The 23831-nt window shown below is 39.9% G+C and overlaps 1 long non-coding RNA gene across 1 annotated transcript in view; it reads right to left on the bottom strand.

Annotated features, from left to right (window-relative positions):
- Positions 1-809: 809 nt before the first annotated feature.
- Positions 810-23831, bottom strand: part of LOC147356766 (uncharacterized) — a 45517-nt gene continuing 22495 nt past the window's right edge. Inside the window, exons 2-3 of the long non-coding RNA XR_015143517.1 lie at positions 4559-4671; positions 810-1244 (exon numbers count right to left, since the gene is read on the bottom strand). This is a non-coding gene — a long non-coding RNA (uncharacterized LOC147356766). The remainder of the gene's footprint in view (positions 1245-4558; positions 4672-23831) is intronic.

Here is a 23831-nt window from a genome sequence, read left to right as displayed (position 1 = left end):
TTTATTTAATAAAATGATTCCTTGCTGATAAATAGGGCTTCCCTGGTGGCTCAGACAGTAAAAAATCTGCTTGTGATGTAGGAGACCTGGGTTTGAACCCTGGGTTGGGAAGATTCCTGGAGGAGGGCATGGCAACCCACTCCAGTATTCTTACCTGAAGAAACCCATGGACAGAGGAGCCTGATGGGCTACAGTCCATGGGGTTGCAAAGAGTCAGACACAACTGACTGACTAAGTCATTATCATTTCCTTGCAGATAAATGAATCCATAGATTTGCTTTTCAAAATTAAATAGCTTTCAAAATAGCATTCCCATACCACAAATTTATTTACACCCCACTTTCCTGAGCAAATCAATTGCTTTGACTGAGTCACATCTGTGTTAATATTTTGAATATTTTAATAGTATTGAAAAGGTGAATGGCTAAAAGTGAGGAGAAATTAGTTTAATCACCATAAGGGGCTTGTGCGCATGTGTGCTTAGTCACTTTAGTCGTGTCCAACTCTTTGCGACTCTGGAATGTATCGCGCCAGGCTCCTCTGTCCATAGGGATTCTCAAGAATACTGGAGTAGGTTTCTATGCTCTTCTCCAGGGGATCTTCTCCACTAGAGGATTGAACCCATGTCTCTTACATCTCCTGCATTGGCAGGTGAGTGCTTACTACCACTAGCACCACCTGGGGAGCCCAGGGGCTTAGTGTAGGCACTAGGAAAAGCATATTGAGGGCAACCAGGAGCACAAAGAAATTCCCAGTTGACTTTGTTATGTGAATACCTTCACATAAATCATTAAAGACACCACACAGACTTCTGACTTCAGTGGTCTATTTTGGAATCAAGTCAGTTAGTGGAGATCCCTTGATATTGACAATTTCTATATTTTACAGAGTTACTTCCTATCTGGTTATTGCAAATTTGTAGATACGAAAGGACTCTGGTCATTTCATCAAAACTTATCATTTTCATAAATGGAATCTGAGACCCCAGGAAGTGGAGCTGATTTTTCAAAGGTGGCACAACCATATGATATTATTACTACACTTTCCTTCTCTTTCACCGCTGTTCCCCAAGTCTTTATTTATTTAGTGACATACTCCACATTACATCCAAGTTCAACCCAAACACACTTCCTTTTCAAGTGTTCTTGGTCTGCATCAGTGAAACATTCCTCGGTGACTCTTCTGTTATACTTTGTTGAGATCTTAATCTTGCTGGATGAGGGCTGTATGTCCTCCAATATTACCTTGAACATAAAATATATTCAACATGTTTAATAGTAATATTCATGATATTCTGTTACAGTCATGAGGTGTTGCAGGTGTAAACTATGACTTTTACCATTGAAATCATAATTTTTAGAAATGGAAAGAGTGGTGTGGGAAAATATTCTCACCACTGGTGAAAAATCACGTTTTCACAGGGTTTGCAAACAGGGAAATATTTGTAGTTTTGTCTCATATGTTTTGCTTTTTTTGGCAAAAGCAAAAGGCAGTTTTCTTTGCAATAAAAACGGCCTTTCGTTTTCGCCAATGCTTCACATCCATTTTTGCCAAGCAAAAAGCTGTTTTCCCAGGAGAAAACAGCTCAAGCTGAAATAAAAGTGAAGCACAATTTATAAAATTTCTCTCTTTGAAAACAAAAATCGCTCCACTAAATGCAAATGCCACCTAAGGGGCCTTGCATGGAGAAAGATAACGGGAGCGCCACAGTTAAAACACACGTATAAACAAGCTTTCTAGCAGATACAAAACAAGTCCAAAGTCATATGGATGGAAGGTTTTAAATAGCGCCCAGAATTAACATTGAGAGTCTGGTCTTCACCTCTGTGATCCAAATGTGCCTCAAGAATGACTCTTAACACACTCCTGATTGGATCCATCTGTGCCATTACTCAGAATGGCTTCTATATTAATTACATCTTCCATCTTATTATCATATCATGATCCATTTTGATACTTAACAAAATCATACAAACTAGGAGGAACAGGTATCTCTTGTTTGTGTAAGTTCATTGCACATTTAAAAGAGAGGTGGGTGTGTTGCTCAGATGATAGCCTAGATAAGCGGATTGAAGCTCGCTAGCGTTTCTTTGCCAAGGTGATTAAGTGCCAGAACCTGAAATAGAATCTAGGTGTTTTGACTCTTTGTTTGTGCTTTACTCTGATGTGTTTTAAAATAAACTCTGATTATAAGTTCTGGATGTGGTCATGGAATTTGTTTTTATTTCTGTTCTATTTTGTTTGTGCTGCATTTTCCCAGATGTGGTGATTTCTGGTATCCTTTGAAATGTCATGGCATATTTGTCGGTGGGTCATCTCCGCTGTTATGAAGACAAATTTATTAGAAAATTTTAGTTTTGAAAAAAATCAGAAGTTTCCAGGACCATGCCGATTGCACATAGATGATACAGCAACTGTCACCTTTACAGAAGTAGGACATTTATTACTTAGAAAAATTAAAAGATTGAAACCATTTTTCACTGACAGCTTTTTCTTGAGACTTAGCCTCTGGGGAAATATTTTTATTGAAGGTATTCAAACAAAAGCTGTAATCGGATTGCAAAATGACCCTCAAGTTCTTATTTTGTTTAAAATAAGATTTCTTAATTCTAAACTTCCACACTTATCAGAACTATGAATTTATAAACTTGTAGTTTCACTTTCAAATGGCCACAAAAGACAAGAATAAACATTTTACATAAACTCTAATTTATACGGAGACATTCAGGTAAATCTTGTTGGTGTGCCACAGACATATTTTCATTGTTCCCCCTATCTATTCCAGTCCTATCTATCTCCTTCGAATAAGAGCTCAAGTCACACTTACTTTAAAAGCATCAGATTTTTGTAATCTTTCATCTTTTTCAATTTCTCTGTCATTATAGTTTGTGCTACAAATTTTACCATGATGTCACAGAATTGTACCCTTAAAAATGGTAAATTTTTATGATAAATGTTATGTGTAAATTTATCTCAAGAAAAAGTTCAGGGAAAAATACAATTTTATTTTAACCAAGATCATGTTTAAGTCTAAAGGGCTTAAAAAATAAAGCATTTTTAGTTATTGTTTCCTTAAAAATTTACCTCTTAATTGTATATTTCTTAGATTATTTACCATGTATATGCTATTTATTATGTCTTCCTAACTAGACTTATGGTAAGCTTCCTGAAAGCTTGAGTCATGTCCAAACATTTCTAAGTTCTTCTCAAGACTAACAAGCATATCGTGACAGAGAAGATAGTAAGTCAATAACTAATGATTTATTAAGAAGGATTTTGTTGGATACACCTCAATTTGACGTTCTCTCAAAGTTTAAGTAAATATGCGAAGCTCGTGAGCTCAGCCCCTCAGTTGTGTCCTACTCTTTGCAGCCCCAAGGACTGCAGCCCACCAGTCTCCTCTGTCCGTGGGATTTCCCAGGCAAGAATACTGGAGTGGGTTGCCATTTCCTTTAACTGTAGGGTGTGGTACCTTGGACAGCGCCTTGGCCTGTTGTATGCTTCAACAGTCATTTGATGAACTGAGTGGGCTATTTGATTAAGTGAGCCTTTAGAAAGCAAACAACTAAGAAAAGAGAAATGGACAGGGATGGAAGTAGCAAGGCAGACAGCAGAACAGTGATGCTCAATTAGTGCATTAGTGCACTTTAGAAACCCCTAGGGCACCACTTGGAAGCCCTGGGCTTCCTGTCTCCTTGTATATCATGGGAGACTGGGGGCTCCCCAGATTGTACATCAGTCAGATGCTGGCAGGACATCTGGAGCATGTCTGCTGATGCTGAGTCACCCTACACTGACAAGGGGAGAGGAGACTGGGCCAGCTCCAGCCATGAGGCTCTAACGTGTATACACTGTCTGCCCTCCAGCAGGCACTGTGGGAAGGCCTTCAGTTCAACACGGGCAGGATGGTGCCTGTCACCCTTCCCTCTCCAAAGTGAAAGTTAAGAAGCTGACATTTATCAGAATGAACAAACACCTGCTGCCAGTCAATCATGCCCTGAATAAGGACACACAGAAAAAAGAGCATCTAGAGAGTTTGTGATAAGAACCAGGGGCTCTTGAGACTGAGTGCCTCCAAACACAAGCTTTCCCTCATACTGTGCATGACATTTTATTACAACCAGCTATAGCCCTGCAAGAAGGGGATTCTGTGTCCATGATCCTACTTTGCAGAGACAGAGGAAAGTCTATGCATACATAGGCTATGCATACATCCTAAAGTCCCAGCCTTTTCTTTCTTCTTTCTCTTATACAGCAGTTCATTTATATTCCACTGGGCTTCTGCACATAAAATTCATCTCTGTGTGGGCGGAAGTAGCCCCAACTCACTTCCGTGCTGTTCACAGAGTTATTTTCATTATTGGTACAAGACGTGCTATCTCTGTAACTCACTGTACTTGGAGAAACAAGTGTTGGACTCTGGCAGAGTAAAATCCAGTTGAATTGCCTTAACTCTCCTGTCACGGTCAGGGTAAACGTTGCTCTCCATCACCCCTCATCACCTGCCTCTACCACCCAGCCTAGGTCTAGACCTTCAACAAGAAAACCAGTGACTTACAATTCAGGTTGTGCTCAATGCTCTCCGTTCCCAGAACATAAACAGAAAATGTAAACGAATTTGGTGTGTCCCATATCCCATGCTGAGATACTCACTCTGGCACCACACATGATCTGAAACATAATTTCAAGAGTCCACAGGTAAGGATTTGTTCTGGCTTTGGAAGAGAGAAAAGTGTCAGTTGCTCAGTCATATCTGACTCTTTGTGATCCCATGGACTATAGCCTGCTAGGCTCCCATGTCCATGAAATTCTCTAGGTAAGAATACGGGAGGGGAAGAGGGAGGTAATGTTTATTGAGTGCCTTCTATGTGCTAGACATTTTCACAGGTCTTATTTCATTGATTATGCTCACAATAGCTCTGAAAATGACTATTATTAACCTCATCTTGTGGATGAGAAAACTGAACAAAGAGAGGTTCAGTAACTTGCCAGCAGTCGTGCAGCCAACAAGTGACAGAGCCAGGATTTAAATCCAGGGTGGCCTCTTCCTGGGGTCCAAGTCCTTTCCGCTCTGCCGTGCTGCCTCTCTGAGTTAGCGCAGGTCCAGTGGGACGAGCGAGGCCATCAGGCATCATTTGGATGCAGCAAAGGAGAAAGCCAAGGGGACCCTGTTCAGACAGTCATAAATGCTCTCCTCTCTCCCCTGAACATAATGCAGGGGCACTTGCAGGAAGAAGCAAGCCTCCCTTCCATCACACCCCTTAGGGGCTTGCTGAGAACAGCAGGATCACAGCACACTGTTTCCATCATGTTTCTCAGTCATCATAATGTACCGTCAGCCTTCAGTTACTCCTTAGTATCTGACTCTGGCTTTCCTGTTTCCAGAGACAAGAGGGCTGTAAAAATCCTCCCTACCCAAAACCAAGATCACAGATTGAAGAGCTTCAGAGCTCTCAGTCTCCACAGGCAGTGGAGCCAGCCTGTCCAAGTTCAACTATGCCTCTGCCACTTACTAGCTGATTAACTGGGGGCGAACTATTTCCCTTCTCTGTGTCTTGGTCTCCTCATATGTAAAACTGAAAATAATAACAGCACATATTTCACAGGGTCGTGGTGCAGATTTAACGAGGTAATAGACACACAGCCTTTAGATGATACCTGACCCTTAGAAAGGGCTTCTAGCTGCTGCTGCCATGTAGGCAGATTTTTGCTTTGCCTGTGACAATGATCCTGGGAGAGATTTCCTTGCTTCCCCTAGAACCACAGCGTGGCTGACCAGGAGCCCTGAAAGGAACCTAGGAGATGCAGTTCTTATTTTCTCTTTGATACACCTTGGAAGGAGGCCTGGGTTCCTTCTTTTGTACCCATAGATTTATTCCTCATTTCAGACTTCTGCTTGTTGGGAAAGGCAAGGGGCAATGCTAGATGCCTTATGCCGGTAATGATCTTTAGTTTGAGAATGTAACCTACTTCACTTCTGACCGTTTATGATTAACGGTGTCGGATTCGTTATCTCCGAAGATTTAGCTTTGGGACCAGGGACCAGGCTTGATCACTCAAGAGCTTTTGTATAGCAGAGTTTGTTTGTTTGTTTTTTAAATTAATTTATTTAATTGGAGGCTAATTACTTTACAATATTGTGGTGGTTTTTGCCATACATCTGCATGAATCAGCCATGAGTATACACGTGTTCCCCATCCTGAACCCCCCTCCCACCTCCCTCCCATCCCATCCCTCAGGGTCCTCCCAGTGCTCCAGCCCTGAGCACCTTGTCTCATGCATAGCAGAGTTTTATTAAAGTGAAAAAGGGGCAGAGAAAGCTTCTGACACAGACATCAGAAGGGGGACAGAAAGTGCCCCCGTTGCTAGTCTGAGCAAGGGAGTTAAATACTTTTTTAATTGGTTATTACAATAAATCAAAAGAATGTCTCAAGGTTGTAAAGATCTTACTAGACCTACTCCCATAATTTACATTTTAAGATAACAGGATTAGCCAGAAGGTTTTCAGGAAGGAGAAACTGTCCTCAAGCAAGATAAATTGTTATATAATCCTCACTGGCTCGCTCAGTCGCAGAGTCCTCAGTCGCTCAGTCGTGTCCAACTCTACGACCACATGGACTGTAGCCTACCAGGCTTCTCCATTCATGGGATTTTCCAGGCAAGAGTATTAGAGTGGGTTGCCATTTCCTTCTCTAAGGAGTTCTCCATATAATCCTTAGTACAGAGTTTAAACTGAGTTGTTTATTGTGTAATCATCAGTTCTAGGCTTAAAGAAAAAAACGTTTTATGTGACTAAGACTAAGGAATGTAGAGGAAAAAAAAAAAAGGTTTGTCCTTTCCTCCTCCTTGAGAATTCCAGACCCCTATCTCCTCCTTGAGAACCCCAGACCCCTTTCTGCTCCTCCGGGGCCCCGGACTTCTTATCAACCTGCCTAGGGATGGACTCTCTCACTTCCTTTGCACTGGCCTTTTCCTGGCATCTATCATAACATTCCATTTTATTTCAGCCCATTTCAGGCTGTGGTTGTGTCCTATGTCCCACAATAGTTTCAGAGGATCCAAAAGAATCACTGAAATGAAGGAGCTTGACCTCAAGAACCTTTCGGCCTGATCCTTTCATCAGTCTTCCAGTTTCCTTTACATCTACAAGAATGCCTTTCTGATGGTGGTACCCTAGCATCTGTGTATATATTAGAAGAGTTTGCTGATGTTGGCAACATTTATTATATCCTGATAGCTGTAGTTAAGAAGCATGCCTGAGCATATGTTAAGACAATCATTTTTAATGTTTCTTTTTTTCTCCATTTATACCAGTGAAAAGATTTGAAAATATGTAATGAAATATTTCTGTAATATCTTGCCCAATATTTAAGAAATATTGACCCACCCTGATGGGCCAAGTGTTGTTCTCAGCACCAGAGAAAATACAAGTCCTCTGTTCTCATGGAACATGCTTTCTAGGGGAGTAAACAGCCAATAAACAGGCACTAAACAATCGGGGCAATGTCGGTGAAGTACTATGAAGAAAAAGGAAGAAGGGGCAGAGGAGGAGGAGGGAGAGGGGCAAAGAGGACCAGGTAATACAACAGAGAGTAAGTTACTCTGTTAAGAATCCACCTGCCAATGCAGGAGATGTGGGTCAATCCCTGGGTCAGGAAGATCCCCTGGAAAAGGAAATGGCAATCCGCTCCAGTATTCTTGCCTGGGAAATCCCATGGACAGAGGAGCCTGGTGGGCTACAGACCCTGGGATCGCAGAGTCAGACACGACTTAGGGCTGAACAGCAACAGCAAGTTGTAGAAAAGGTGACCACACCAGGGCTCTCTGAGGTTGAGGATGAGAGAAAGTCCTTTCTAAAGTGGTGACACTTAAGTTGAGACCTAAAAGAGGAGAGAGCTAGCCACTTAGACTCAGAGGAAGGGTCTTCTAAGAAGAAGGAACGGCAAGTACAAAGTCCCCATGGCAGAAAAGAACATGCTATTCAAGCCACAGAAAGCATGCCATAAAGCAGTAAGAGAGCAGGTCAGCGTAAGACTGCAGGTGTAGACAGGAACCAGATCCAGCAGGGCCTTGGGGACCATGATAAAGAGTTTGCATTTGATGGTGAAAATACATCTGCCATGTTAGGGGCTCTACCACACACTAGGCCCCACACAGAGATCTTTCTTTCCTTTGATCTGGCATACTCTTCCTCCAACTTTAACAACCATTTGTTACACCAAATTTTTCAGCAATGCTAAAATAAAGAAAAAGCATAGGAAGGAAGCAAGTTTTAGAGAAACTTTGCCAAATCTGTCATGGAAAGGGAAGAAAATAAATCTTTAGTCTGGGTGTGCCTGTGTTTAAAGCTGCAGTGGCTCTCATTTGGTCTGTTGCAAAGACTGGCCGGTGAACAGCAATTTAAGTGCCATTAGGTAACAGTTTCAATTGTTTTAAAGTAAATCACTGGTATCAGAAAGGCAACGTTTATGTTATAGACCCATTCAAAATCCCAGACATAAGTCATCAATTAAATCAGATAAATAACATAGCTTTCTCCTGGTTCCTGAATCTGAATTTAAAATGAGATAAGGCTTGGAGAAGGCAATAGCAACCCACTCCAGTACTCTTGCCTGGAAAATTCCATGGATGGAGGAGCCTGGTAGGCTGCAGTCCATGGGGTCGCGAAGAGTCAGACACGACTGAGCAACTTCACTTTCACTTTTCATTTTCATGCACTGGAGGAGGAAATGGCAACCCACTCCAGTGTTCTTGCCTGGAGAATCCCAGGGACAGGGGGAGCCTGGTGGGCTGCCGTCTATGGGGTCGCACAGAGTCGGACACGACTGAAGCGACTTAGCAGCAGCAGCAGCAAGGCAAGGGCAGCTAAATTCTTAGTTATGAGCCAAAAACTCAGAATTCAGTGTTCAGGAAGAAAACCTAGCATGAAAGTGTAATGTAAATCCCTCAGATAAACTACATATTAAATGATGCTTCAGATAATTGCTCTGTATAATTTGTTAGTTTAAGCATTAAAAGTTATTGCACCATTAAGACAATATCTATTTCTTATAGAATGTTGTTCAAACTCTTATTTTAAAGAGCTAACCAAACAATATTTATAAAATTAATGTCATTTACTTTTAAGGCCTTTACTTGCATTGTTTGCTTTAATTTATCTAAAGCTCTGCTCTGCTCTCTGTAACAGTCAACATACAAAGAATAAGAAAACCTTTTATAGCAAGGCCACATGAGAACTAGCACTCTCCTCACTGCAGTGAACAGAAGGGAAACCCCTTGATTTAGGAATAAGAACTTCCTCTTAAATGGCAGATTTAATTAAATAGCTAAATGGTAATAAAGCATTTGTCAGTGGACTATGTGATTACTTTGAAAGCAATATACTCCCCACATTCATTTTCTGGATGAGAATGTTAAGACTTACAACAGTTTAGGAAATAATATCCAGAACCATGCACTTTACAATCTCTAGCCAAGAGGAAGTCATCACACCTTCTTCTCTTTTTTGTAAAACGAATGCTATTCATTGTCCTACCATGTATTTGAAGCCAGGAAGCAAAGATCTCCCCAGATTTAGAGAATAAAATCTCTTTTCTAACAGTTCCTCTTAGAATGGGCTCCAAAGTGCAAAATAAAAAATACAGCATACATCTCTTCTCCATATTTATATCTTCTGTATTTACATCAGAAGTGAATTTTAATTTAGGAAGCACAGTAACTTGTATTTAAAGAACAAATTAGCCTCATTAGCTAGTACAAAATGCTGCTCCTCCAGCAATCATTTTGAGATTTTTTTAAAAAAATCAGATTAATCTCTCCTTTGCCTTCAGAATCCAATCTTCAGATGAAGGGACAACCTCCAGCCTTACATACAGAATATGGCAGATCAATTGTCGATTTCAGTCACTGGCTTTGCAGATACTGCTGCTGCTGCTGTTAAGTCACTTCAGTCGTGTCCAACTCTGTGCAACCCCATAGACGGCAGCCCACCAGGCTTCACCGTCCCTGGGATTCTCCAGGCAAGAACACTGGAGTGGGTTGCCATTTCCTTCAATGCAGGAAAGTGAAAAGTGAAAGTGAAGTCGTTCAGTCGTGTCTTGCAGATACTAGGAGCACCCAAAAGGATGGGAAAGATAAGCCATCTGCCATAAGCACTTACATAGGGAGTACACTAAAAGCAGATTTAAAAACGATCACCTCTGAGTGGAACTTGGCAGGAGAACAGACATCCAGGGAACTTTCTAGGTTCTGACAGATGAGCAGGTCCACTCAAGTCTTCAGTATTGAAGCGTCATGGCCAGGGTAAATCTAACTGCTTTGGAATGAAAAGTATGATCACAATGTAACTCATATTTTCCCAGCCATGCCCTCCTTTTACTCTCCTAAAAAGTTACTTAAATAATCTCATAGCTGTTCTTCCCAAGAAATGTTCCTTTTTGTAAATGGCAGTCCTCCATTTTGAACTATAGTGTATACTTTTATGCTAATTACACTGTAATAATTCTTGACTCATAGGTAAAAGGTCCAGGAAAATACCCTTACAGTAATTTAAATGCTCCCCTGTTGCTACTCTTTTAAGCCAAATCACACAGCCCGTTTTTCTCATAAATCAGTCCGTTTTTCTCATAAATCAGCATTTCACTTGTGAATCACTGTTGTTGCTCTATGCTGATTTCCCTCTAGTTCCTCTATAGCTGTCTGCTCCCAGGATACACAGACCTGAACACAATATTCCAGGTATGTTTCTGCCAAACGCACTAAATTACACCACCTCTCCCTCGTGATGTGACGTCTCCACACACACAGCCCCAAATCACATTACCTTTCATGGCATATTGCAAACATATCTCATTTGTTGTCCACTCTCTCTTGATCTCTCTGGAATTACTGTCTTCTGGATTTTTCCCCTCTTGCTGCTTACTTCTATAGCTTGTTTTTTTTTTCCCTCCAAAGCACTGGGGTTATACCTGTCTGCCTTAATTCTCATTTTATGTGATCCTTTTTCATACTTTAACCTCTGAAACCTTGAGGAGCATTTCACTTTATTCACTTGAGTGTTTCCAGGGCTTCTTGATTTAATTTCAACTGTAAATATAATTAGCATGCTGTTTACATTTTTTCTGGCTTATGAATGGACCTGCTTAGGGAAAAAAAAAGAAAAAGTGATAGTAGATTCCCAGGGCCCTTCCCAGCACCTCTCCTACTGGGACAGCCCCAGAAAGAGCAGCTAACTTTCTCCAGCTCAGGGCATGGCTGCTTCAGTCACTCTGCACCATTTTGATGGACTGCTGGGTCCCCCCACTCATCAGCCAATTTGGAGCTAGAACAATTACAAAACATAACAATTACCGAATGCAGCCTGTCATTGTGAAGATGGAGGTTGAGAGAAGGAAAAAGAAGAAATGGCCCAAATCTAGAGTCAGATGATTAAAAAAAAAAAAAAAAAAAAGACCTCTGCCCTACTGTGGGAGTGGGCATATTCAGGGGGACTCTGAAAAGCAAAGAGACTCCTAGGTTTGAGGAGGCAAAAATGCAGACCTGCTTTTTCAGCAAGCATCCAGTTCATTTTGTGGTTTAGTAACCAGATTCATGATTGCTGAATATCATGATTGCTTTCTGTTTTTGTTCTTAACAGATTACAAGAGTTCCTTACAATGATGCTCTGATATTTAAACAATTACTCTTAAGTTACTTCCTTATGTCTTTAACTATTTTTTTTTATCATTTAAATATATTTCACTTGGATTTTTAAAGTGAATACAATGACTGACTGGATCTTTTTTGCAATGATCACAAACATGTAGAACACCATGGTCCATCATGGTGTCTTCTTTGGGCTCAGTAATTCTAAGTTCTTGAAATTTCCCTAATATAACTTTAGCAATTATCTCAAAAGCACCACATACCTTCTCCATTTCCAGTGAAAAGACCTAAAAATGAGACACTAATCAATGAGTGAGTACTGTGTCTCAACTTGAATGGTTACAGTGCTATCATAAAAACATCATAAGAAAAATAATATGTATTTCTATTTAAATTTAAATTTAATTAGATTGATATACAATTTAATGTATTTTTTACTACAGGAGCCAGAGAACAAGAAAGGCAATTTTTTAAAACATGGGTCGATGGAAGAAATCATGTCAAAAACTAGAGGAGCTTAATAAAGAAATTCTTCCCGGTGCAGGTTGGACATTCATCAGAAAGGAGGGAAAAAAATGACCTAAAAGAATGGCTGCCAGGGAAAACTTTTTCATATTTGGGGGCAGAAGAGAGAAAAATCTCATTAGAGGATCTGATGAATATTTGACAAAAGTCTTATACCTTATTCCTCTTCAACTTTTTTTCTGTCCTTGTAAAAGAAGGAAAAGGAAGGGGGAACCACAAAAAAGTCCAGCTGTCTCTGAGCAAATACAAAAAGGAGGAAAAGGTTTTCAGATGGGAGATGTCCAAGAGAGATGAGGATTAGGAAGGCAGTCAAACGTCCTCTGTCAGGTGAACAGAAAATAGATTGTGAAGCTCTTGAAACCAAATCTTACTGGACCCCTGAAGGAGCATGCTCAAGCTGGAAGCTTCCATAACACCTTGCACAGGGCTGCAATTCCACAGGCAGAAGGAAGTTAAATATTTTCTGTCTAAAACAGAATGCAATAACTCTAAATTGAAGGCAGAGGGATCCTGATTGCTGGCTTTGTCCTTTTCTGGTTGTGCAGCCCTGCTTAAGACATTTGATCTCTCCCTGAAGGAGATCAGCCCTGGGATTTCTTTGGAAGGAATGATGCTAAAGCTGAAACTCCAGTACTTTGGCCACCTCATGCGAAGAGTTGATTCATTGGAAAAGACTCTGATGCTGGGAGGGATTGGGGGCAGGAGGGGAAGGGGACAACAGAGGATGAGATGGCTGGATGGCATCACTGACTCGATGGACGTGAGTCTCAGTGAACTCCGGGAGTTGGTGATGGACAGGGAGGCCTGGCGTGCTGCGATTCATGGGGTCGCAAAGAGTCAGACACGACTGAGCGACTGATCTGATCTGATCTGTATCAGCTTTCTCCTCTGTTCAAATATCCTCCCCCACAGGGTTGTAGTAATGATCAAATGAAATCATGGAAGTGAAACATCAAACTTTACACAGAAATTAGATGTTTTTCTTAAGGTTTCACAAAAATTGGAATGTTTTATTGTTACTAAGAGTGTTTAGAGTTACTGTTAACTGCCACTGGAAAATTTTCCGTTTTACATTCACTAGTCTTACACTGGTGATATCAACACTTTTTGTTTTCAAGCAGACCAAAAAAAAAAATAGAAAGAATTTAAAATTTTATGGGCTTCACGGGTGGCTCAGTGGTAAAGAATCTGCCTGCCAATGCTGGAAATCCAGGAGATGTGGGTTTAATCCCTGGGTTGGGAAGATACACTGGAGGAGGGCATGGCAATCCACTCCAGTATTTTTGCCTGGAGAATCTCATGAACAGAGGAGCTTGATGGGCTACAGTCCTCGGGGTCACAAAGAGTTGGATGCAACTGAAGGAACTGAGCATGCACAATAAATGAATATCAAAGAATTTTCGCTAACAATTAAAGGACTCTCTGGAGATTGTACAAAGATAAAGATATATTGATACATGAAAAGAAGCTTGAGAATAGATGAATACAGCCTTAGGATCAAGAGTATATACACTATCTTCATTGCAGCACTATTTACAATAGCTATGACTTGAAAGCAACCTAGATGTCCATTGACAAATGAATGGATAAAGAAGTTGTGGTATACATACACAATGGAATATTACTCAGCCATAAAAAGGAATGCATTTGAGTCAGTTCTAGTGAGGTGGATGAACCTAGAGCCTGTTATACAAAGTGGAGTCAGAGAAAAATAAATACCTTATATTAATATATATATAACATATATTCCATATCAGTTCAGTTCAATCACTCAGTGGTGTCCGACTCTTTGTGAACCCATGGACTGCAGCACTCCAGGGTTCCCAGTCCATCACCAACTGCTGGAGCTTACTCAAACTCATGTCCATTGAGTCAGTGATGCCATCCAACCATCTCATTGTCTGTCAACCCCTTCTCTTCCCACTTTCAATCTTTCCCAGCATCAGGGTCTTTTCCAATGAGTCGGTTCTTCACATCAGGTGGCCAAAGTACTGGAGTTTCAGATTCACAGGAGTCCTTCCAATGAATATTCAGGACTGATTTCCTTTAGGATGGACTGGTTGGATCTCCTTGCAGTCCAAGGGACTCTCAAGAGTCTTCTCCAACACCACAGTTCGAAAGCATCAAGTCTTCAGCACTCAGCTTTTCTTTATAGTCCAACTCTCACATCCATACATGACTACTGGAAAAACCATAGCTTTGACTAGATGGATCTTTGTCGGCAAAGTAATGTCTCTGCTTTTTAGTATGTTATTTAGGCTGGTCATAGCTTTTTTTCCAAGGAGCAAACATCTTTTAATTTCATGGCTGCAGTCACCATCTGCAGTGATTTTGGAGCCCAAAATAATAGAGTCTGTCACTGTTTCCATTGTTTCCCCATCTATTTGTCATGAAGTGATGGGACCGGATGCCATGATCTTAGTTTTCTGAATGCTGAGCTTTAAGCCAACTTTTCTACTCTCCTCTTTCACTTTCATCAAGAGGCTTATTAGTTCTTCTTTGCTTTCTGCCATAAGGGTGGTGTTATCTGCATATCTGAGGTTATTGATATTTCTCCTGGCAATCTTGATCCCAGCTTGTGGTTCATCCAACCCAGTGTATCTCATGATGTACTCTGCATATAAGTTAAATAAGCAGGGTGACAATATATAGCCTTGATGTACTCCTTTCCCGATTTGGAAGCAGTCTGTTGTTCCATACCCAGTTCTAACTGTTGCTTCTTGACCTGCATACAGATTTCTCAAGAGGCAGGTAAGATGGTTTGGTATTTCCATCTCCTGAAGAATTTTCCACAGTTTGTTGTGATCTACACAGTCAAAGGCTTTGGCATGGTCAATAAAGCAGAAGTAGATGTTTTGCTGGCACTCTCTTGCTTTTTTGATGATCCCAAAGATTTTGGCAATTTGATCTCTGGTTCCTCTGCCTTTTCTAAATCCACCTTGAACATCTGGAAGTTTACAGTTCATGTATGGTTAAAGCCTGGCTTGGAGAATTTTGAGCATCACTTTGCTAGTATGTGAGATGAGTCCAATTGTGCAGTAGTTTTAACATTCTTTGGCATGGCCTTTCTTTGGGATTGGAATGAAAAGTGACCTTTTCCAGTCCTGTGGCCACTGTTGAGTTTTCCAGATTTGCTGGCATATTGAGTGCAGCACTTTCACAGCATCATCTTTCAGGGTTTGGAAGAGCTCAACTGGAATTCCATCACCTCCACTAGCTTTGTTCATACTGATGCTTTCTAAGGCCCACTTGACTTCACATTCCAAGATGTCTGGCTCTAGGTCAGTGATCACACCATCATGATTATCTGGGTCATAAAGATCTTTTTTGTACAGTTCTTCTATGTATTCTTGCCACCTCTTCTTAATATCTTCTACTTTTGTTAGGTCCATACCATTTCTGTCCTTTATTGAGCCCATCTTTGCATGAAATTTTCCCTTGGTATCTCTGATTTTCTTGAAGAGATCTCTAGACTTTCCCATTCTATTGTTTCCCTCTATTTCTTTGCATTGATTGCTGAGGAAGGCTTTCTTATCTCTCCTTGCTATTCTTTGGAATTCTACATTCAAATGGGTATATCTTTCCTTTTCTCCTTTGCCTTTAGCTTCTCTTCTTTTCTCCACTATTTGTAAGGCCTCCTCAGACAACCATTTTGCCATTTTGCACTTCTTTTTTCTTGGGGATGGTCTTGATCACTGCCTCCTGTACAATGTCATGAAACTTCATCCTTAGTTCTTCAGGCACTCTGTCTATCAGATCTAATCCCTTGAATCTGTTTGTCACTTCCACTGTACAATCGTAAGGGATTTGATTTAGGTCATACTTGAATGGCGCAGTGGTTTTCCCTACTTTCTTCAATTTAAGTCTGAATTTGGCAATAAGGAGTTCATGATCTCAGCCACAGTCACTCCTGGTCTTGTTTCTGTTGACTGTATAGAGCTTCTCCATCTTTGGCTGCAAAGAATATAATCAATCTGATTTCGGTATTGACCATCTGGTGATATCCATGTGTAGAGTCATCTCTTGTGTTGTTGGAAGAGGGTGTTTGCTATGACCAGTGTGTTCTCTTGGCAAAACTCCATTAGCCTTTGCCCTGCTTCCTTTTGTACTCCAGGGCTAAACTTGCCTGTTACTCCAGGTATCTCTTGACTTCCTACTTTTGCATTCCAGTCCCCTATAATGAAAAGGACATCTTTTCTTGGGTGTTAGCTCTAGAAAGTCTTGTAGGTTTTCATAGAACTGTTCAACTTCATCTTCTTCAGCACTACCGGTTGGGGCAGCTCTCTCTCTTTAGTTGCTAAGTGGTGTCTGACTCTTGTGACCCCATGGACTGTAGCCTGCCAGGCTCCTCTGTCCATGGGATTCTCTCCAGGCAAGAATACTGGCGTGGGTTGCCATTTCCTTCACAGACTTAGATTACTGTGGTTAAATGGTTTGCCTTGGAAACAAACACAGATCATTCTGTGATTTTTGAGATTGCACTCAAGTGCAATTGGGTGCACGGCATTTCAGACTCTTTTGTTGACTATAAGGCCTACTCCATTTCTTCTAAGGGATTCTTTCCCACTGTAGTAGATACAATGGTCATCTGAATTAAACTCACTCATTCCAGTCCATTTTAGTTCACTGATTCCTAAAATGTCGATGTTCACTCTTGCCATCTGTTGTTTGACCACTTTCAATTTACCTTGATTCATGGACCTAGCATTCCAGGTTCCTATGCAATATTGTTCTTTACAGCATTGAACTTTACTTCCATCACCAGTCACATACACAACTGGGTGTTGTTCTTGCTTTGGCTCCATCCCTTCATTCTTTCTGGAGTTATTTCTCCACTCTTCTCCAGTAGCATATTGGGCACCTACAGACCTGGGGAGTTCCTCTTTCAGTGTCCTATCTTTTTGCCTTTTCATACTGTTCATGGGGTTCTCAAGGCAAGAATACTGAAGTGGTTTGCCATTCCCTCCTCCAGTGGACCACATTCTGTCAGACCTCTCCACCATGACCCGTCCGTTTTGGGTGGCCCTACACGGCATGGCTCATAGTTTCATTGAGTTAGGCAAGGCTATGGACCATGTGATCAGATTGGTTAGTTTCCTGTGATTGTGGTTTTCAATCTGTCTGCCCTCTGACAGATAAGGATAAGAGGCTTATGGAAGCTTCTTGATGGGAGAGACTGTGGGGGAAACACAAATTATGAAATGTTCCAAAAACTCGAACCTGAGCCCAATCAAGCTTAGAGCTCTAAACACTGGTTTACAGGAAATACAAAGATAGAGGATACAAATTCAGGTTCAGAACATTCTAAAGACAATTGATCTCATTTATCTCACTAATCGATGAAATGAAAAGGAGAGAATAAAACAAACTTGAGAGACATAAGCAGAACTTTGTTTGGATCCTTATTGGAATGAACTAACTGCATAAACATACCCTTGACATAAGCAGGGGACCTTAAAGAGAGTAGAAATTAGACGATACTGAAGAAATAGTTATTACATGAGGGTCATTGGGTTAAAATTGACAAAATATTAGTAATTGTTAAGTCTGAGTAATGGGTACCTGAGATCTCAGTATTCTGGACTATTTACTTCTTTTGTATGGTGGTTTATGTTTCTCATATTAAAACATTTTTTTAAAGGAGGTGATCCATACTTCAGTGAATTATCAATCCATGTAACACAATGATAGATACCAGCACAATAGTTTTGGGGACTAGACTGTAGCTTCTTGGCTGATCTGAAAGTTCTAGATCACAAATCACCAAAAATAAGCTCATTTCTAAACTGCAATGAAAAAATAGCCCAACAATCTCTATACAGACCTACTCTTCTGTTCCCCCCCAAAAAAAATTTCACTTAATTTTTAGCTGTCTGTCCTTCTCTCCTTTCCCACTTCCAACAGACTGAGCAGAGTGGGTCATTATACAATCGTGTCATTGCATCTTGATCAGTAGAACACAACCTTCTGTGATGGGGCTAGGGAGAGAAAACACTCTCTTCTCACAAAAAAACCTTGGTACTGTACTTAGTGCAGCAACTGATGCTCATGACCCCAAAGAGGAGCTGGGGCTGAGGTCTGGTTAGGGACATGTAGTTGATGCATGAGCAAAATGAATGCAGGGAAAGTGGAAGAAGATGGTGGTTGAATATAAAAATCTCTCAATTCTTGACATTAATATATAATTTTCTCTTGAATTTCTGTTTAACATTCTAAATGGTCTTATTTTAGATGATTTGCTTTATTTTTATTCACCACCTCTCCAACATAATGGATATTGTTTTAAGCCTAGGAAAAAATATATATCCCAGGTTGCCATGTGCAGAGACAAGAAGCTGCCCCAGGGACAGAGGAGAGGCATAATGTAGAGCAACTGTTTGAAGGCTGGAATGAAAGCACGTGCTGATGTCTTGGAGTTAGAGAAGGAAAGGGATATTTACATAAGAGGAGACGCCAGTGAATCGGAAAGTTCAATGTGCTTAGAAATAGATAGTGGCTGGGACAATGATAGAGGAATCACATTGCTGCAGCAGATTGCATTTTTCATGTTTCATTTTCATTTAATTCCTGGGAAAGGCAGAGGCTCAAAGGAATGACTCATCGTCATCTTCATCTTTCAGAAAAACTTTTGCCGACCCCTCAAATGCCAAAGCCTGGAAATACCCAGGCTTTTGAATTCAAAAATAAGTTGATCACTTTTCATAAAGCCTTTACTGACTAAAAACAATGTTCATCTGAGTTTCAGCCACAAAAACCATCATTTTTGTGTTTTGAAAGAAGAGTAAGCCCTCTTACCTCCTCTTCTATCTCTTCGTTGTGCTGTCACAAAAGCGCAGTTAACAAATTAAGGTACTTCATCAGTTTTAATCAGAAACATTTTTTGTCATCTCAGTTAAAAAAATGAACTAAAGGTAAGTGATAGAATTAAAGTTCTGAATAATAAGAATAGTTGAGTTGGGTTCAAAATGAGGTTATAACGAAGTAGAAGTAAAGGAGAAATGGAAATCAAACATTTAAATAAGTTTAAACAGTTTCTTTATTAAATATATGTGCAATGTGCAGAACCATCTGGAAACAACGACAGTATGTTTTAATGGTCAAGAACTTGACATCCAATGAGAAGTAAATAACCCTTGTAGTTTTTAAGTCTCAAAGCACATATAAAGCATTCACTGCATTATATTGATTATCAATAGAAGCTGATGATACTGATTTTTAGTTCAAGGTAAACTGGGAAACCTAAAGGATTCTGGATGTACTTGAGGACACAGAGTGGATGCCATCCAACTGAACTTTTTCATCTACGGTTCACTTTGTGGGGAGGAAGTTGACTAAAACCTATGTGTCAAGTTTGAGGCTTTAGGGAGAACTGAGACCTCATGCTCTTTGTTTCTTCCTAGTAGAAAATTAGTGGTTAATATGGAAGGCAATCATTGATTTTTAAAAAAATTCTGAACATTGTTATTTCATTTATTCAACAAGGATTTATAGAATGTCCTTGTTGAGAACATTCTATAAGAACTTATACTATGTTCAATAAACTGTTCACATAGACTTAAGAACCCATTTCTTAACCGTTTGTTATGTTATTATTTTATAAATAGGTAACAGTTTGTGGCTTTCCCATAATATGAACAGACCTTTGTTACAATAAAAATATTAAAAGAGAACAGTGATTTCTAGCTACCAACAAACAAGTTGCTTTGTTCTCTCAACTTTTTAGCTGATATTAAATGTCATTACCCAAAAGATTCGACTATATTGTATTTTTAATTTGAGCCCAAATTATAGCATTTTAGATGAGATTAGAGCCAAGTCCCATTGGTATTTGAAAGTGGCAATATCATGATTTCTCCATATTATGTATTCCAGCATTTTTTTTTCTCCTTTCCCAACCTGTTCTGTAGACAGGTTTCCAATTCTGTACCATGTCTTCAAGTGTGATTCTGCAGGAAATTTCATATCATTGGGAAATAGTCATTATATTTCAGAAACAAATAACCCTCCAATTTGATAAAAAATTTTGGTTTAAATACAAAGTGCATTTTTATCTCCAAGAATTTGACCTTTATTTCTCACAAAGCTCCTATGAAGAAATTCCATTCATAAATTTTATCTATATCAGAACAACATTTTCTAATTGGCTCTTCTTTCAAATCTGTATTTATCAATTATGGCTTTCTCAGGGAAATTCTAATTTGAAAAAAAAGCTGCACATTCCACGCTTTAACAGTTGGAGGCGGATGTCCTTAAGGATGGGGGGGAAAAGTTCTTTTTTAAATGGCACATTTACTAATTATAAAATGCTCTTATCTCTCTGCAGCCAAAGCCAAAATGAACATGTGCCTTGTACTAAGAAATCCCAGGATTGTCACAACTTGTGCCAGCTGTTGAGGTTATGACACCTGTGCCAGCATCGCCAGCTCTGCCCACTGTCATCTGTTCCAACTGTTCCATCTGCACTATTTGTACCAATTCTCCCATTTCTGCATCTGTACCTTCTGCAGAAACGTTTCCAACAATGCCAGCTGTGTCATTGGTGCCAAATATGCCAGATGTTCTATTTGTCCACCCTGGGCCAAATCAATGCACTTTTGTGCTCATTAGTTTTAGCTGGTAGATTCTATTTTACAATTTTTTGATATGTATTTAGATTTAATCCAGGCAAAAATCCCCCTTACAACAATTTTTACATCTATCTATCCATCCTTTGCTGCCACGACTCTTTTATCTAACAACATTCAAGTTGGTCCATGCCGTCTTGATCCTATTAAACCAGTTTGTGATAACCATTTCAACATTAATTGTGGTAGGGCCTTTCCCACACAAGGTAAAACCATGTAGAAGAAAATATTGCAAAAGCCATGGAACACAACGATAAATTGGCAAAGTCATTAAAAAAGAATCAACTTTGTTCTGATAAACAAACTGAGAATGCTCAAAAACCAATATGTTGTGCCGATTAGAGTAATCTATGGCATAATGTTCTATCAGGCTGCCTTTAGTGGTGTTGTAATTGACAGAGTTACACGTGCGAATCAATGTGTATGTCATACACTCCCAGTTTGTGGGTTCTGCTCTACAGAGTACTAACCAAGGGTACACATGGGCGATAGGGCCAGAACCACTGCATTTACTCCTTCCTGGTAGAACTAAGCAAGCTCAGGAGCTTGTCCCCTGACCAGAAGCTAGTTTCTCCTTCCTCTCTCAAAGGTCAATTCTACCAGTACCAACAGAAACCATTCAATGAATAAGAATGCTATTTTAGCTTTAAATTTGAAAACAGAAGTATCTTCAAACTCACAAAATCATTATTCTGTACCACCACAAATCAAAAAGTAATGTGTTTCTCTTTTCCCATTCAGGAAAGCCTTTTTTAAGGAGCACAAACACTCCATCTCACGTTCATGCCTCTCAAATCATTTTCAAGTGAGAAGGATGAGCCTAGATGTTGTCATTTGGAAACTGATGCTTTACCAGAAATGTGAGGTCCAAATAACACAATGCTACCTCCTCTTTTTTCAGCCTGGATTATTTAACTCACACTTTGCAATGATGAAAGTTCCATCTATGCACTAATGCTTGAAAGTATTAATGATGATGTTCTTGACAACGGAGATGTCAGCTCATGATTACATCCAAATATGTGTACTCAGTCTATACACATGATGAGGTACAGTGAGGAAATGTCCCAACAGCCTTATTTGGTTTTCAGAATCCTTGCAGAAAATACTAAGCTTTCACGGTGAATCACCAAATCATCCTAAAATAGAAGAATTTATCTAGGTCATAGGCTGAACATCCTGGTGACATCATTTCTTCCCAAAGGTCTGGATGCTAAGGCTCTTGGACATACATGGACAATGGTGTCAGAGTAGGCCAGTGGGCCCATAGTGGGAGACACCCTCCATTCCATAACATTTCTCCCTCCTAAGGTCACTGACTATTTCTTAGTATCTCAAGCCCTTCACTCTTCTACCCAGATTTTACCTGTTTCTGACCTTTTCACTCTCTACCTTTCCCTAATCATCTCTGAACATGGAAAGAAGGTTGAATAAACATCAGTTAATAAGATAGTGGCTTTCTATCAAAATATGCCCTGTTCCTAGCTTGGGGGGATTCAGCTTGAATCCGCTGACTCTACTTCTAGATATGCTGCATACTTTTTAATTCTAATTTCCCATGATACTAGATGCCAGGAGGGAACATCCTTAATTAGGATTAAAATAGTTTCATGACTTGTTGGGAGTGTACCCTGTACCTTCTCAGAACATCTTAATTAGTATAACTTCTGCTCCCTGCTGACAAAGATGTTTCCGATGTTTTGGTCCAACATTTTTACCACCTTCGTTGATGTGAGTCATGGGAATACTTGGAGGAATCCATAAACTTCATAGTTTCATGGAGAAGAGAATGTTAGAAGTGTCAGGTAGACATACACAGCTGAGAATATTTTCCACCACCTATCTGTCCTCTTTTTCATAAATTTTCAATACATGGCCATGAGAACACCCAGATTTGCAGATAGAGAATAGAAAATCATACATTTCAAGGTTCCAGTGGTAAAGTAGAAAAAAAGACCTGAATGATTTTAAAATTGGCTTTCATTGCATATAGCCTCCCCTTTAGGACTTTGTTTCTCTGGAATGAGTAAGTCACCCCAGAGAAGAACACTGCCCATTAATCCTCTAGCCATTTGGAGTAAAAGAGTATACTTCAGTCCTCTTAAGTTTCTTGGGTATTTTAACCACCTACATCTCAATCTCACTGTCCACACTTTCGAGTTTGAAAGGAGAATGGCAAGTCTTAACTATGTAGCTGCATCATTGTCAGATGTATAAGTATCATTCTTTGAATCATAAGTATCCTAGCAGTTGTTTGATCAGTATTTATGAAATATTACAAAAGATAGCAACTACTTACCCTGAGGTGCCATGGCTCAACTGATACTACTACCATCATTTTCATCATTTTCTCACTCATTTCTACACTATGCAAGGATAGAAAGAATAAATGACTGCACCAAATTAGGAATTTATAACTCACGAAGTTACTGAACCATCAAGCAGAAAGGAGCCTTAGAGACTCACTAATCCAATCAGAAAACAGAACCTCAAACTCACACAGCTAATTAGTGGTGAAATCAAGTCTAGAACGAACCTATTCTCAGGTTCCTCATCTGTAAAATGGAGATGTAAATGATAGTGTCTAACCTGTAGAGGTGCTGCGAAGGTTAGATGAGTTAATGGGTAAAAAGCACTTAGAACAGGGTCTGAGAGATGGTAAACATCATTATCTTCACTAGAATGTTTGAGCCTGTGTGATTTTCACTTCTCTAGGATACTAGCCAATCTTGCAAATCTCAGCAAGTCACACTTTTATCCTTGGCTATAAATCATCTTATTTCCATGTTTTTATTGGCTAACAAGTTTGTCTTAAGAAATAAACAGTTGTAAATGAGTCTGGAATTAAACAATGGCCCAACTACTTGATTTTCTGTATCTACCTTGCGCTCAGTGCAGACATTCAGTCAATGCAAAGAAGTCTGAGATGCCCATGTTAATGGAAGGAACAAAATCTATGATTAAGCGAGACCAATAAATGACACAAAACAACACTATTTGGCTTTTGAGAGAAAGCACACTTTTAATCAGTAGCACGCT

Source organism: Bos grunniens, chromosome 16, assembly GCF_055505025.1.
Source record: "Bos grunniens cultivar Pamir isolate PY7600 chromosome 16, Bosgru_T2T1.0, whole genome shotgun sequence".
NCBI lineage: Eukaryota > Metazoa > Chordata > Mammalia > Artiodactyla > Bovidae > Bos > Bos grunniens.
The sequence above is the reverse complement of the archived record's forward strand: the minus strand, read 5'-3'. Positions and strand labels throughout refer to the sequence as shown.